We start from the raw sequence: 17,447 nt of genomic DNA, 5'->3' as shown, positions 1-17,447 counted from the left end.
AGAGGACCTTATAGAAAATTTCAAAAAAAAAAAGCAGACATGGCAGCCGAACCCAACAACAATGCCAGAGATGCAAGAAAGATGCTTGGTGACTATATTGCACCAACTTCCAACTTCCAACTTCTATGGAAGAAATATCTCAATTCCTGCCATTAGAGCAAACAACTTTGAGCTTAAACCTCAATTAGTTTCTCTAATGCACCAGAATTGCAAATTTCATGGACTTCCATCGAAAGATCCTCATCAGTTTTTAGCTGAATTCTTGCAGATCTGTGATACTGTTAAGACCAATGGGGTTGATCTTAAGGTCTATAGACTTATGCTTTTCCCCTTTGCTGTGAGAGACAGAGCTAGAACATGGTTGGACTCACAACCTAGAGAAAGCCTGAACTCTTGGGACAAGCTGTTCAATACTTTCTTGACCAAATTCTTTCCACCTCAAAAAATGAGCAAGCTCAGAGTGGACATCCAAACCTTTAGACAGAAGGAAGGTGAATACCTCTTTGAAGCTTGGGAAAGATACAAGAAATTAACCAAAAGGTGTCCTTCTGACATGTTTCCAGAATGGAGCATCATATGTATATTCTATGATGGTCTGTCTGAAATGTCCAAGATGTTATTAGACCATTCTACTGGTGGATCCCTTCATCTGAAAACACCTGTAGAAGCCTAGGAACTCATTGAGATGGTTGTAAATAACCAGTTCATGTACACTTCTGAAAGAAACCCTATGAATAATGGGAAGACTCAGAAGAAAGGAGTTCTTGAGATTGATACTCTAAATGCCATATTGGCTCAGAACAAAATATTGACTCAACAAGTCAATATGATTTCTCAGAATCTGACTAGATTGCAAGCTGCATCCGGTAGTGCTAAAGAAGCCTCCTCTGAAGGAGAAGCTTACGACCCCAAGAATCCTGCAATGGACGAGGTGAATTACATGGGAGAATCCTATGGAAACACCTATAATCCTTCATGGAGAAATCATCCAAATTTCTCATGGAAGGATCAACAGAAGCCTCAACAAAGCTTCAATAATAATAATGGTGGGAGAAATAGGTTTGGAAATAGCAAGCCTTTTCCATCATCTTCTCAGCAACGGATAGAGAATTCTGAGCAGAGCTCTCTGGCTTAGCAAACATAGTCTCTGATCTATCTAAAGCCACTCTCAGTTTCATGAATGAAACAAGGTCCTCCATCAGAAATTTGGAGGCACAAGTGGGTCAGCTGAGTAGAAGAGTTACTGAAACTCATCCTAGTACTCTACCAAGCAATACAGAAGAGAACCCAAAAAGAGAGTGCAAGGCCATAACTATTTCCAACATGGCCAAACCTGGAGAGAGTAAAAAGGCAGTGATTCCTAGTGAGGAAGACCTCAAGGGACGTCCACTAACCAATAAGGAGTTCCCTATTGAGGAACCAAAGAAATCTGAGATTCATACAGAGACCATAGAGATTTTACTGAACTTACTTCTGCCATTCATGAGCTCTGATGAGTATTCTTCCTCTGAAGAGGACGAAAATAGTGTTGAAGAGCAAGTTGCTCAATATCTAGGAGCAATCATGAAACTGAATGCCAAGTTATTTGGTAATGAGACTTGGGAGGATGAACCTCCATTGCTCATCAATGAACTGAATACATGGATTCAGCAGACATTGCCTCAAAAGAGACCGGATCCTGGAAAGTTCTTAATACCTTGCACCATAGGCACTATGACCTTTGAAAAGGCTCTGTGTGACCTGGGGTCAGGTATCAACCTCATGCCTCTCTTTGTAATGGAGAAAATGGGGATCTTTAAGGTACAAACTGCAAGAATCTCACTAGAGATGGCAGAAAAATCAATGAAATAGGCTCATGGACTTGTAGAGGATGTCTTAGTGAAGGTTGAAGGCCTTTACGTCCCTGCTGACTTCATAATCCTAGACACTGGAAAGGATGAGGATGAATCCATCATCCTTGAAAGACCCTTCCTTGCCACATCAAAGGCTATGATTGATATGGACAGAGGAGAGTTTGTCCTTCAATTGAATGAGGACTACCTTGTATTTAAGACTCAAGGATCTTATTCTGTAAACATAGAGAAGAAGCATGAAAAGTTTCTCTCAATACAGAGTCAGACAGAGCCCCCACACTTAACTTCTAAGGTTGGTGTTGGGAGGCCACAATCATGCTCTGAGCACCTGTGAAGCTCTATAAGAGCTTCCTGTCAAGCTATTGACATTAAAGAAGAGCTTGTTGGGAGGCAACCCAATTTTATTTATCTATATTAATTACTCTTTCATTTTATTTTCCATTGTTAGTTTATGTTTTTCTATAGGTTGATGATAATGTGAAGTCATAAAAACAATTGCAAAATTAAAGCAGAATGAAAAACAACATCAAAAATAGCACACCCTGGAGGACAGGCTTACTGGCATTTAAACGCTAGTAAGGATAGCAGAATGGGCATTTAACGCCCAGTCTGGCAGCATTCTTGGCATTAAATGCCAAAATTAGCAGCCAGACTAGTGTTTAACGCTAGAAAGGGATGTCTGGTGTCTGGCTGGCATTGAACGCCAGAAAGGGGCACCAGCCTGGCGTTTAACGCCAGGAAAGGTAGCAGAACTGATGTTTAATGCCAGATTTGGCACACAGTGAGTGTTTAAACGCCAGGAAGGTACATGGATGAGAATTTCTTGACACCTCAGGATCTGTGGACCCCACAGGATCCCCAACTACCCCACCTCACTCTCTCTTCTTCACACCTTTCCATAACACTATTCCCCAACACCCACCTATCTCACCATTCAAATTCAAACCATTTCCCTCCCAAACCCACCCATTCTCCACACGGTTACCCTCTCTCCTTTCCCCTATAAACAACCCTCCTTACCACCTTCCATTTCAAACATCTCCTCTATTTCTTCTTCTTCTCCTCCTTTCTTTCTTCTTTTGCTCGAGGACGAGCAAACCTTTTAAGTTTGGTGTGGGAAAAAGAGTTGCTTTTTATTTTTCCATAACCATTAATGGCACCTAAGGCTGGAGAAACCTCAAGGAAGAGGAAAGGGAAGGCAGTTGCTTCCAACTCTGAGTTATGGGAGATGGAGAGATTCATCTCAAAAGTCCATCACTAGAAAGAGGATGGAGCAAATAAGAGAGTCCACTCATGGACCTCAACAAAAGCATGAGGAAGTCCCTCATCAAGAAATCCCTGAGATGCCTCAAGGGATGCATTTTCCTCTACACAACTATTGGGAGCAACTCAACACCTCTTTAGGGGATTTGAGTTCCAACATGGAGCAACTAAGGATGGAGTACCAAGAGCACTCCATTATCCTCCATGAAATTGGAGAGGACCAAAGAGCCATGAGGGAGGAGCAACAAAGGCAAGGAAGAGATATTGAGGAGCTTAAGCACTCCATAGGATCTTCAAGAGGAAGAACTAGCCGCCGTCACTAAGGTGGACCCGTTCTTTAATTTCCTTGTTATTTGTTTTTCTGTTTTTCGTTTCCCATGCTTTATGTTTTGTCTATGTTTGTATCTTTATTGCATGATCATTAGTGTCTAGTGTCTATGCCTTGAAGGTATGAATGTCCCATGAATCCTGCACCTTTCTTAAATAAAAAATGTTTCTAATTGCAAAAGAACAAGAAATACATGAATTTTTAAATTCTATCTTGAAATTAGTTTAATTATTTTGATGTGGTAGCAATACTTCTTGTTTTCTGGATAAATGATTGAACAGTGCACATTTTTTATAGTGAAGCTTTTGAATGTTAAAATTGTTGGCTCTTGAAAGAATAATGAAAAAAGAGAAATGTTATTGATAATCTGAAAAATCATAAAATTGATTCTTAAAGCAAGAAAAAGCAGTGAAAAAGAAAAAGCTCGCGAAAAAAATGGCAAAAAAAAAAATAAAGAAAAAGAAAGAAAAAAAAAAGAAAAAGCAAGCAGAAAAAGCCAATAGCCCATTAAACCAAAAGGCAAGGGTAAAAAGGATCCAAGGCTTTGAGCATTAATGGATAGGAGGACCCAATGGAATAAAATCCTGGCCTAAGCGGCTAAATCAAGCTGTCCCTAACCATGTAGAGACTCAAGAAAACAACATCAACACATTCTCATTAGGATAGTTTTAGGATTTTAGATCTGAATCTAGAGAGGAATTACTCTTCCTCTAGGTTCTCTTTACATTCATAGTTTATTACTTTTTGCTTTGAATATTGAAGAGTCATCACCTCCGTTGAAGATACTATTCTAGTTTGTTTCCTTACTATCTCTTTTAATTATTCCATAATCTTAAAGTGGCAATTGGATTATTTTCATGGATTGTTGATACAGAGGATTACTTTTATTTAATGAATTTTTAGTCTCTATTTTATTTAATTTCTTATGTCTTATTCTTATATTTTTCTGAGTATTATATCCATGTCAATGGAGTAGATTCCCTAATTGACATGGGGGTTGATTAAAGGGAGACACTTGAGTTGAAAGGCTTAAGTGAAGGTTAAATTGGAAGTTGTTGGCTAGTTTTGTATTTACTAACGCTAGACCTTCCCAAGAGAGAGGACTAGGATTTGTGAATAAGAGGTAGCTCAATCACTTGACTTTCCTTTATTTAGTAAGGGTTGACTAAGTGAAAACAACAACCTTTTTGATGCTGCACCTAAGAGATCCCAACAAGGATAGAACTTCTAATTGATCATTCCCCCAGTCATGGCCTTTTATTTAGAATATTAATAATCAGTCTTAGTTTTTATTTTACAACTATTACTCATTATTCAACTCAACTCTCTTGAAAACTGATAAACTATTATTTAATGGTTTATATTATGTTTAATTGAGTGGTTTTTATCAAATTCTTACCCACTTATTCATATGATTTGCATGATTTTACAATTCCTTCGTAGTTTAGTTCTATGGTTGAAAACTCGCTTCTTAAAGCTTTAAAATTGTGTATTTTAATCCCCCTTTATACCATTCGATGCCGTGATCCGTGTGTTAAGTGTTTCAGGCTTTATAGGGTAGGAATGGCTTAGAGGATGGAAAGGAAGCTTGCAAAAATGAAAGAAGCACATGAAATAAAGGAGACAATCAGCGAGCAGGGACGCGTGCGCGTGATTTGGACAAAATCATTGTGATGCATGCGTGTGTTTGACGCGTACGCATGGATTAGAGTTCACGCAACGACGCGAGCGCGTGCCTGACGCGCACATGTGGAGAGGAAAATCATCAAACGACGCGTATGCATGACCGACGCGTATGCGTGACATGCGCGATCTGCAGAAAATTCAGAAAACGCTGAGGGCAATTTCAGGCTGCGTTTTTACCCAGTTTTCGGCCCAGAAACACAGAATAAAGTCAAGGAACATACAGAGACTCAAGTGATACCGAATACATCATTCATTATTCATAATTTTAGGATTAGATGTAGTTCTAGAGAGAGAGGTTCTCTCCTCTCTCTTAGGGTTTAGGATTTAGGATTTCTTTTAGGATTTGGATTTCTGCTTCTCAATTTCCAGGTTCAATGTTCCTTTTATTTATTTTCCCAATTTAATTTATGAACTTTTCCATGTTAGATTTGATTTCTTTTATTAATGCAAATTGAGGTATTTCAGATATATGATTTTTATTTAGCTTTCTATATTCTTGGCTTTGGTTGAGTAATTAGAGACTCTTGAGTTATCAAACTCTTTTGTTGATTGATAATTGAAAGTTGCTAATTGACTTGAATTCCACTAACTCTAGTCTTTCTTTGGGAATTGACTAGGACTTGAGGATTCATATTGATTTATCCACTTGACTTACCTTCATAGTTAGAGATTGACTAAGTGGAGCAACGGGCAATTCTCATCACAATTAATAAGGATAACTAGGATAGGACTTCTAATTTTCATACCTTGCCAAGAGTTTTCTTAGCTATTGATTTATTAATTCCTGCAATTTATTTCTCTTGTTCAAACCTTTCAAAAACCCAAAAATACTGTTTTCCATAATCAATAATAAAACACACCTCCCTGCAATTCCTTGAGAAGACGACCCGAGGTTTAATACTTCGGTTTATAAATTTTATTGGATTTTGTTACTTGGGACAACCAAAATTTTTGTATGAAAGGATTCTTTGCTGGTTTAGAAACTATACTTACAATGAGACTTCATTTGTAAAATTCTTTACTAGCAGAAATCAGTTCGTCAAAATGGTGCTGTTACCGGGGAATTGCAAACGTCTGCCTTATTTCTTGTTTGTTTTCTTTGCTTTGATCTAAAAATTCTAAGTTTGGTGTCATTTTATTGTTTTTCTCTTTCCTCATTAAATTCAAAAATATATTTTCTCTTTATTTTAATTGATTTTTTCGAAAATTACAAAGAAAAAATCAGATTTTTATTTTAAAATTTTTATCTTATCTTATCTTAGTTTTAAATTTCAAAATTCAAATCTTTTTCAAAATCTTATCTTATCTTATTTCAAAATCAAATTTCAAATTTCAATATTTAAAATTCCAAAATTCAAAATTCAAATTTCAAAATTTAAATTTAAAATTTTAAAAATCAAACCTTTTCAAAATTTAAACCTTTTTCAAATTTTTATCTTATATTGTTGTCAGTGTTTCTAGTTTTAGTAGTTCATTTTCATTAATTTTTATTAGTTTCTGCTTTTACTTGCTACTATGAATTCTCACCCATTTCGCTATGAGTTTAGTTCAAATTATGTTGCAGGGAATGGACGCTATAATGAGAACACGCATCAAGGTTGGAACAATCAAAGATGGGAGGAGCCACAAGGATTTGATCAACCCTCTTGGCAACAACCACCTCCAATGGACTATCAACAACCATTCTGTGATGCATATCAAGGCAATGGTTATAGTGGACCTTTCCGTGCTAATCAACACCTACCACACTATACCTATGAGCCCCCTCCTCAACATAACTTTGAACCACCATACTCACATGCCCCTTTTCACCATTCACCTCCATATGACCCGAACCATCATCCACCATACCAGCCACCTTATGAGCCAAATGAACCATACATAGAATCACCCCTATTCCAACATAATTACTCTCATGAGCTACCACCTCAATGTTCACCATCTCCATGCCATTACCAAGAAGAACCACCTTATTGCCATGTACCCTTTTTCCAAAATAATGAACCCTCTTATCCACCCCAAACCTCCATGGGGAACACACTTACCTCTCTTCTTGGTCTCACCTCTAAACTCCAACATCTTATATCCCGTATGAACCAACCCTCCACCTCCAATATTCAACCCTCGAGCTTCAGCGCACCGTCGTCCTCCGTGTAGGAATTACCATATCCATCAATCCAAGAGCAACCTGATCCCAATGATACTACTGACATGGAATAAGAGAGAAGGGATCATCTTAGGGACGCAATGGATCGATTACACGCGACCTTATTTCCATAGGAGCAAGAGGAGGCCCAAAATGTGGAGGTAGGAGAGACCCTTGAATATGATAGAGTAGTTGAAGGGAGTTGTCATGGAAAGGAAATCATCAAGGAGGAGTACAATTTTATACTAAAACAACTGGACAATGCAGCAATTATTGAAGAAAAAAAAGTGGTTGCAGACTTAGGAGATACTTAACCTCCATGGGAAGGTCCAGTCATAGAGCCTCCTTCTAAGATGGTTGATGTTGATCTTGAAGATGGTGTACAGCCTCTAAGGCATATCATAGTTAAAGACTTTCCAGAGGTTGATCAAAAGATAGAGATTAAAGAAGAAGAAGCACAACCCCCCATGCCCTTGGTAAGCCATGAAGAAGAGTTTGAATTAGAAGAAAGCTACCAAGAAGACGAGGTTGAAACTGAAGAAGCTTGCAAAGAGGTGGAAGCTGTCAAGGAAGAGCTCAAGGGAATGGAGCTTGAATTCACCTTGCCAAAGCTATTGGAGACCTCTCCCCCAAAGGTAAATTCTTATCCTCCACTTTTACTTTCCCACTTGAATATGGGCTACTTGACACAGGTGGTCAACTTAGCGCTCTTTGTGGCTTTAAGAGTAAGAAGGAGATGGTTAGTGATTGGAAACACAGTCCTAGGTTCATTGTGGTGGGGAGCTCAAAGCTGAATTATAATGGTCGGAAGAATACTAAATTGTATGGGTCTAGGAAGCTGTTTGGATGCCTTTGTGAGAATTTGGATTGCTTACCACCCAGATAGAATCATGATGATCCACTTCAAGACGGGTGTAAATACAAGATTTGGGATCCGGGCATACATGCAGATCAACTTTGGGAGCTCAAAGTTTGTGGAGAACCCTCTCCAAGCTTGGCATATTCGCTTGAGAATGATGAAGATTATTGGAAATCCAAGCATTTGTGGCAGTTTCAGGATGAGTTCAAGCACAGGCCACCATGACAAGGAGCTCATCAAATGTCAAACTTAAGAACTTTAACTAAAAGTGCTAGGTGGGAGAGAACCCACCATGGTATGATCGTTCTTTTTCAGTCTTAGTTTTATTTTATTTTGTTTTATTCTTAGTTCTATTTTATTTTATTTTTCTTAGTGTTCATTCATAGTACCTGCATCAGCATTTGCATTCTGCATTCTGCACACTGCATAAAAAAAATGCACGCGATGCGTGAGCATCGCTGATGCGTCCGCATCATATGTGCGTGCGAAGCAAAGAAGAAAGAAACAGAGAGTCACGCGGGAGCGTGGCTGGAGGCGTGCCTTAGGCACAAACACACCCACAAGAACGCGTCCCTGATGTGTCCGCGTCATTTGAAAAATCAGCCTCCCACGCGTACGCGTCACCCCCGCGCACGCGTGACCCTGCAAAATCGACATAAAGGGGTGTATCTCAGAGAGTTATGATGGAGTGGGGCTGGAATGGTGCTAGAAGCACAAACCCCATCATGTGTACGCGTCACCCACACGTACGCGTCACTTGAAAATAGCGCCAACGACGCGAACGCGTGCCTCACGCGTCCGCGTCGACTGCGCCACACAGCTTATCCAGATCAGTGCCACTTATCTTATCTTTACTTTTCTAATCCTAATTTCTTCTATCTTTTCTTCTTTCTTCTTTCTTTCTTACTTCATCTCTTTAACTTCTCATCCTTCTTCGCTTTCATCCTATTTTACTTAATTTATTTGCCTACTTTCATTCATTACATTTTAATTTTGTACATATTTTTATTTTTTTCTAAATTTATTATTTTTTCATTGGTGTTAAATATTCTTATTCAACTGTTGTATCTTTTCTGGTATTATTTTGGTTCTTAGTGACTTGTTTTATACTGTTGGGTAATATTATTTAAGTCAATGCTAATCTTTTATTATACTTATACTCCTTTTGCATTGACATGAATTTATATTGTTTTTCATTACCCATTATCTCTTCCCCTTTGTTGCAATGTCTGCACCATTGATATGCCGTGTGCTTATAGTGTTTTCTCACTTGCATGTTGTAGCTACCATGTAATTGAGACCCTTATTATTTGGCATTATCCACTCATAATTTTATTTGTTTTCTCTCATTGTTTTTGGGTTACTGTTCTTTTTTTTTTTCTCTTCTTTCAGGCTGGCCACCGAAGAAGGAAAAGGGAGAAACTTCTATATGGGGCAACAGACAAGTCCATCTGCATAATCTCTGGAGAAAAGCACCAGTTGGAACCGCCCGTCCACCTGCACATCTTAGCATGCACCGAGGACGGTGCAATCTTTAAGTGTGGGGAGGTCAATACCGACTTCCATGGGTTAGTTATTTTCTTCTCAACACCAATATATTACTTTATTTGTTAGTTCATTGTTGCATTTGCATGTTTAATTGCATGTTTGTTTGATTTTATGCATTTAGTTACTACTTGGATAAAGTAACAAATTTCTTTTCAAGACACTATTTTATAATATTTCACTAATTTAATTTGAAAAAAAAATTGTGTTAAAATTGTTTGAAGATTGTAAATTGGAACATGAATTATAGCTAAGAACACACAACTTATGAGATTTTGAGATTATTTATATGGTTACATTATTTAACCATAAATTTTTATTCTTGTGTATTTTCTTCTCTATGATTGCAATCTCTACTTCCATTCTATATGTCCACTATTTAGTGTTTTTACATGCTTGCATATGATTGAGGCCATTACTTGTTTTAGCTCACTACTCCCAAATAAGCCTACCCTTTTATGTCACCCTTGTTAGCCACTTTCAGCCTTTTAATCCCCTTCTGTTCTATAACCACATGACTAGCCTTAAGAAGAAAAACAAATTAAATACCCCAAAATGAATCTTTGGTTAGCTTAAGTTAGAGATTGTGTATCAACTAAGTGTGGGAAAAACCGTGGGAACATGGGTCAATAAGGGAATGTATCATGTTTCTAATTTATTTGAATATTGGGAATTTGGGTACTCTACTCATGTGAGACCAGAAAAATTAAAAAAAATCCATGTGCATTGATAAGCTATGTTTATTTTTCTATTTAAAAAAAGAAGAAGAAAAGAAAAAATCCAAAAATATTCAATAAATAAGTAAATAAATAAGGGGACAAAAATACCCCAATGTTAAGCTTTAATAGAAAGATCAATGCACATGTGATAAAAGTAAAGAAATATAAAAAATTTGATACATGAGTATGTGATACAAAAGTGGGAATTATGGGTAGCTAGGTGTGATTTTTAGAATTACATAGAGTATGTGTGTGTGTTAGGTAAGAGCTTAGGTTAGTCAAAGATTCATATTATAGCTCACTTAGCCATACATGTATCCTTACCTTTACCTCAACCCCATTATAATCCTGAAAAGACCTCAGGATGTTTGCATTAGTATGCTAAATATTTGTTGATTGGTTAGATGAAGAACAAGGTTGAGAAAGCATGACTAAGGAAGAGTAGAGTGATTGACCCTAGACACTTGAGAGTTAGAGTGATATACACTACCAGTAAGGATTCAGTGCTTGATTCTATGTTCTCTGCTTTCATGAGATATCTTCTTACAAGTTTACTTGCTTTTTATTGTACGATTTGAATTAGTGGAATTTGGTTTGTATTTGTCTTGGAGAACTTGTTTGCTTTTAACCAAGTAGATAGAGACGTCTTAGCATGCAGTTGCATTCACATTCATAGGTTGCATTGCATGAGTCTTGCATTTCCCTACTCATTTATTTTATCTCCTTAAGCTAAGCATGAGAACATGCTGATGTTTAAGTGTGGGGAGGTTGATAAACCATTATTTAATGGTTTATATTGTGATTAATTGAGTGGTTTTTATCAAATTCTTACCCACTTATTCATATGATTTGCATGATTTTACAATTCCTTCCAAGTTTAGTTCTATGGTTGAAAACTTTCTTCCGAAAGCTTTAAAATTGTGTATTTTAATCCTCCTTTATACCATTTGATGCTGTGATCCATGTGTTAAGTGTTTCAGGCTTTATAGCGCAGGAATGGCTTAGAAGATGGAAAGGAAACTTGCAATAATGGAAGGAGCACAAGAAATAAAGGAGACAATCAGCGAGCAGTGACGCGCACGCATGGCTGACGCGTGCGCACGATTTGGACAAAATCACAGCGACGTGTGCGCATGCTTGACGCGTACGCGTGGATTGGAGTTCGCACAACGGCACGAGCGTATGCCTGACGCGCACACGTGGAGAGGAAAATCGTCAAACGATGCGTACGCGTGACCGACGCGTACGCGTGACATGCGCGATCTGTAGAAAATTTAGAAAACACTGGGGGCAATTGCGGGCCGCGTTTTAACCCAGTTTTTGGCTCAAAAACACAGAATAAAGCCAGGAAACATGCAGAGACTCAAGTGATACTGAATACATCATTCATTATTCATAATTTTAGGATTAGATGTAGTTCTAGAGAGAGAGGTTCTCTCCTCTCTCTTAGGGTTTAGGTTTTAGGATTTCTTTTAGGATTAGGATTTCTACTTCTCAATTTCCAGGTTCAATGTTCCTTTTATTTATTTTCCCAATTTAATTTATGAACTTTTCCATGTTAGATTTGATTTCTTTTCTTAAAGCAAATTGAGGTATTTCAGATATATAATTTTTATTTAGCTTTCTATATTCTTGGCTTTGGTTGAGTAATTAGAGACTCTTGAGTTATCAAACTCTTTTGTTGATTGATAATTGGAAGTTGTTAATTGACTTGAATTCCACTAACTCTAGTCTTTCTTTGGGAATTGACTAGGACTTGAGGATTCATATTGATTTATCCACTTGACTTACCTTTATAGTTAGAGGTTGACTAAGTGGGAGCAACGAGCAATTCTCATCACAATTGATAACGATAACTAGAATAGGACTTCTAATTTTCGTACCTTGCCAAGAGTTTTCTTAGCTATTGATTTATTAATTCCTGCAATTTATTTCTCTTGTTCAAACCTTTCAAAAACCCAAAAATAATATTTTCCATAATCAATAATAAAACACACCTCCTTGCAATTCCTTGATAAGACAACCCGAGGTTTAAATACTTCGGTTTATAAATTTTATTGGGTTTTGTTACTTGTGACAACCAAAATTTATGTACGAAAAGATTCTTTGTTGGTTTAGAAACTATACTTACAATGAGACTTCGTTTGTAAAATTCTTTACTAGCAGAAATTAGTTCGTCAAAAACCCCTGATTAATAAATTATCATTCTCTCTGCAACTCGTTGGGAGACGACCAGGGACTCATACTCCCAGTATTTTTATTTCTAAATTTGGTGACAACTCTTTTAAATTGATATGTGGAATCTCTATTGGTTAAGATCTATACTTGCGACATTATTTTATCTATAAACTTTTAATCGCTGATTTTTTTGCCACATCACTATCAAAATTGTTCAGACTAACTAAAAAGGTTCTACGAGAACACTTAAAAGTTATCAGACAAATTAGCCGCAAGGATCACCTTTCCCAAACAGAAAAAAGACAAAACAAGAAGTGATCAAAAAGAGGTCGGACAGCAAAGTATCAACAGTCTACAAAGATCCACAAAAGGTGCAAAGGCATGAACAACATATCCAGCAAAATAAAAACATTGAAAGACTCAAAAAGCAACCTAAGTGGCAGCCTCAGAGTTTAAAGGTGTGTTATTTTTCAAAATGAAGTGGCATAGAAGCAACTAAATGTCAAGAGAACCAACCATACAAAGAGTCACAAAAAACTGAAAGTTTAAAAGTCCACAAGCCGGGCCATAGAAATAAACAAAGAAATCACAAGGGGTCTAAAGTCTCCTCGACAGCAGCGTCCTGGGTTGATGAGGGAGGAATGGTCTTCAAAGAGGTTGCATCTACAGTCCCATCCTCCCGATTTAGAATTTTGACATCAGGATCAGATTCGGGATGACCGACCTCAGTAGAAGGGGTTAAAGAAGTCATGGCGGCAGAAGCTTTGGCTGGCGACGCAGGGGGAGGACCTTCCTCTTCATCGTCTTAGGTAGACACAATCTTACCGTCCTCCACAACATTGTCCAGACTAAAGAGAGTCAGGTCGAGCTCAGGGGCAAGAACCTGGACTTGGGCCTTTAGGTTCTCGTAAGCATCGGTCACACTACCCACCAGGTGATCCTGGAGCTCGGCATAATCAGCATGGGCAGACTCAAGCCTCTCCTTAGTCTCCAATAACTCGTCATAAGTACGGGTGTAGCTCTCTGTCAACTTCTTGGCCATCTCCTTGGCCAGGTTAGCAGCAGCCTCCGCAGCAGTAGCTCAAGATTTCTCCCTCTCCACATCCAGTTCCAACTTTGCCACCTTAGCGTCAAGCTCGTCCTTCAATCCCTTAATCCTACTGAATTCAGACCTGGCATCCTTCATAAAGGCTTTCATGACATGGAATAGAGAATCTTGGACCGTACGGAACAAAGCTGCACCCATATGGGCCATCCGAATACTGTTGGTGGTAATGAAATCCAAGTGATGAAGGATGGACACATCATCCATTGGAAGTCGGCCATAAGGAGCAATATGATTATCAACAAACCCCACAGCATCAAAATCAGGGGCATCCAAATCATAAGGACAAATAATCTTTTGCTTTTTTTGGAGGAGGACCAGCAGTAAGAGAAGAGGCAGCACCAGAGGTTGGTTGGAGAGGGTCAGAGGAAACCACGCAAACCTGAGGAGTCATGATGATTTTCCTCAGTCCAGAAGTGTCCGAGGTTGGCTTCTTCGGAGGAACTTGAGAAGACCCCTCTCCAGAACCCTTCGCCGAGATGTTTTGAGCAGTAGTCGCCTTCTTAGCCCAACAAAAGGCCTTCATGGATTCCGTGGTCTTCACCATTTCTGAAAGAGAAACCAACAAAAACCAGAGTTACAGATAAGGAAGGTACAAATCAACAAATAAACAAGAAATAAAAGCAAAAAAGAAGTCGGTCACTACCCAGTTCAGCACGGAGAAGGGAAGGATCTCCCAGAAACTTCTTCGTGTCGACGTGAGGAGGCTCTGCCCAGTTTTCTTCTAACACGTGCACAAAAGCCTGATCGAGCTCACTCAGACTCTCCCAGGGATACTTAACTACTACTACATTCTCTTGCCATGATAAAGGAAAAGTAGCCTCATTATTTTCATCCAAAAAGAAAGGCCGAGTTCCCTCAACATCTCGGACCTTGAAATAATAGTTCTTGAAATCGCGAAAGGACTTGTCATACATAGAAAACACTTTCTTCCCTTGAGTAGCTCAGAAAGAAATCCAAGAGGCTTTCGTCTTAGCTACCCCAGGTTTGGTCGACACAAAAAGATGAAGAAAAAGAGTTTGGGTAGGTCGGATGCCCAATTCTTGACACAACAGTTGAAAAATTTTAATGAAATCCCATGAATTCGGATGGAGCTAAGACGGGGCTACGTTGCAGGACTACAACAGGTCGATCTCAAAGGCAGAAAAAGGGATGGTAATACCTAGCTGACTAAAAAAGTAGTCATAAGCATAGAAAAAGGCCATTCTCCAGGAGTTAAAGAAGGAAAGCAAACCCTCTCCTCAGGATCAGGGGACACCAGCTCATAGTTCTTCTCGTCATCCCTGTTGTTACAAATCCTACGGTACCTGGTAGGCACGCGGGAACCGTATTAGAATAGATTCTCTCAGTGAAGGCTGCGTTGCAAGTATAGCTCTACCAACAACAATTCTCGTGGATCAAATTTAGAGTGGAATTGGTTGTCACAAGTTCAACCCCAATAAAAATAACCGAAGTATTTAAACCTCGGGTCATCTCACGAAGAATGGGAAAACATGTGCTTCAACATTGGTTAGAAATCTGGGGTTGTGATTCATTGACAAGAAAGTAAATTGAGAATCTTAACAAACAAGCAATTGAAAATGTAAGGAACTAATCCAAACAATGAGCAAGATGTGAATGATTTCAAACTAAGGAAACAATATTCAATCTAATTCTACTCTTAACTAAACAATAGCTACAATTAAGCAAGACAAGACAATTGAGAAATTGGTTTTCAAATATGAATGATAAAAGTAACTCTCGGTTAGGCATGGGAATTGGGGTCACTATCCTTGTCTAACAACCATATCTTGACAATTATGAGGTGCCGAACTCGTTAAGTCTGCTTCCAAACTTGAAGTACATCAAATGGTTTGGTCAACATCAACCCATAAAGCCTCACCTCACTACTAATTAACCTAGTAGTAGGATAGTGTTAATGAGTATCAAATTGACCACTAAGGACTCTCAAATCATCAAATCCATTAGACCCAATGACTTAAGTTTACCCAATTCCCTTGGCCTAAGCCAAGAGTAAAAAGAACTACTCCATAATCAAAGTAAATAATTCATCAAACACTTGGTAAGCATTAACAAAAGACATGTTCAACTTGCAATTGAATTGAAATTAATAATTACCCACTAACAATTATCAACTTACAATAGCTCAAGCAACACAATGTAGCATAAAAATCATCAATCAAACATCAACAAGTCAAGATTCATAACATTCATGAATTGGGTATAAGGTAACAATTGACAAAATTCATAAACTAACACAAGATATGAGTGAAAATATACTAAGAAATTCAAATTAAGCAACCAAAGGTAGCAATTAACAAAACCCAATTCAGAATTAACAAGGAAGATCAAATCAAAGCTAGATATAGAGAAGAACAAGGGTTTCTTCCTCTGGAGAACAAAGAACCTAAAAAACTAGAAAAATTGTGTCTTACTGCAAAATGATTGATCCTCCCTTTCTCCCTAACATCTTTGGGTCTTTTCTATGCAGAAGCAGCCTGAATTTGGGCCCATTGAGCCTCAGAAATCGCAAGGCACGATTTCTTTTAATGAGGTAACGTGCAGCTTCTCGCGCGTGCGCGCCATGCGTGCGCTTGCGCCGATTGCTTTTGAGATCCACGCTAGCGCACCAGTTGTGCGTGCACGTCGGTGGAAATTCTTTGGCCTGCGCGGATGCGTCCATCCTTGCACGCTGCTTCCAGCTATCCTCATCCACGCGTGCGCGTGATTTGTGAGTGAGTGCCGATGCTGCAGTTTCCAAAATCCAATTCTTCATGTTCCTTCCTCTTGTGCATGCTTTCCTTCTCCCTTCTAGGCCATTCTTACCCTACTAATTCTTAAATCACTAAACAAATACGCCACGGCATTGAATGGCAATAAAGAGAATCAAAATATAGCAATTCTAAGGTAAAACAAGCATGTTTTCTACAATGGAGCAATATTGGGAAGTGAACACAAAACTATGCATTTCTTGTGAATAAATGTGAGAAATATTGATAAAAACCCCAAAAATAAGCACAAGATAAACCACAAAATTGGAGTTTTTCAGTACCTCCTAAGTCGCATACAATACTCAGGGTCAGCCACAGTAACACACATCAAAACTATGGAGTCCAGCCAGTCAGACATCCCAGTGGGGATCTTAGTAGACATGTCAACAATGTTTTTGCGGGAAGACATAGGTCAACTATTCCTACAGTAAGAGAAAGAAAAATTGGGTTGCTACTAAAGAACTTAGGCAAACATGGAAACAACTCGGACAATAATAGCAAAACATCAAGTGACAGATACGGCAGTAAAAAGAAAACCCCAGGACTCAGACAAAAGTCCAGGGGCACCCTTTGGAGGCAGTAACAAGGTAAGAACCCAGAAAAAAGGAAATCGACAAACTATGCCCTAGCATCTCTCAACAAGAAAACACAATTCTCCTCTAGCAATGACACTTCACACAAACAGCAAGAAAGTCATAATCATCAACAAAGAGCATCAAAGTTACGACCTTTCCTACCAATAGTTTATCATCAAAGAGTTTTTCAAAGCTATAACCTCAATCCACCAACAAATCCGCAAAGGCCAAAACTTTGATCAGGGGGATACAACCACAAAGAGAGACAGAAATAGTGACAAGAAAAAAGCCGAACAAAGAGCGAAACTACCAAAAGGCACACATTTCCTCCAAACAGGAGTAAAGTAGGAAAAAAGCAAATGACGATCAAAGCACAAAGATACAATCTTTTTCAGGAAGAATCAAGTTTCTCAAAGCAA

The 17,447-nt window shown here is 38.4% G+C and overlaps 1 non-coding gene across 1 annotated transcript; it reads right to left on the bottom strand.

Moving 5' to 3' along the window:
- Positions 1-451: 451 nt before the first annotated feature.
- On the bottom strand, positions 452-555 carry LOC130949184 (small nucleolar RNA R71). The gene has a single exon (XR_009073343.1). It is a non-coding gene; the product is annotated as a small nucleolar RNA R71 (small nucleolar RNA).
- Between the last annotated feature and the right edge of the window lie 16,892 nt (positions 556-17,447).

Source organism: Arachis stenosperma, chromosome 1 (assembly GCF_014773155.1).
Source record: "Arachis stenosperma cultivar V10309 chromosome 1, arast.V10309.gnm1.PFL2, whole genome shotgun sequence".
Classification (NCBI taxonomy): Eukaryota; Viridiplantae; Streptophyta; class Magnoliopsida; order Fabales; family Fabaceae; genus Arachis; species Arachis stenosperma.
The sequence above is the reverse complement of the archived record's forward strand: the minus strand, read 5'-3'. Positions and strand labels throughout refer to the sequence as shown.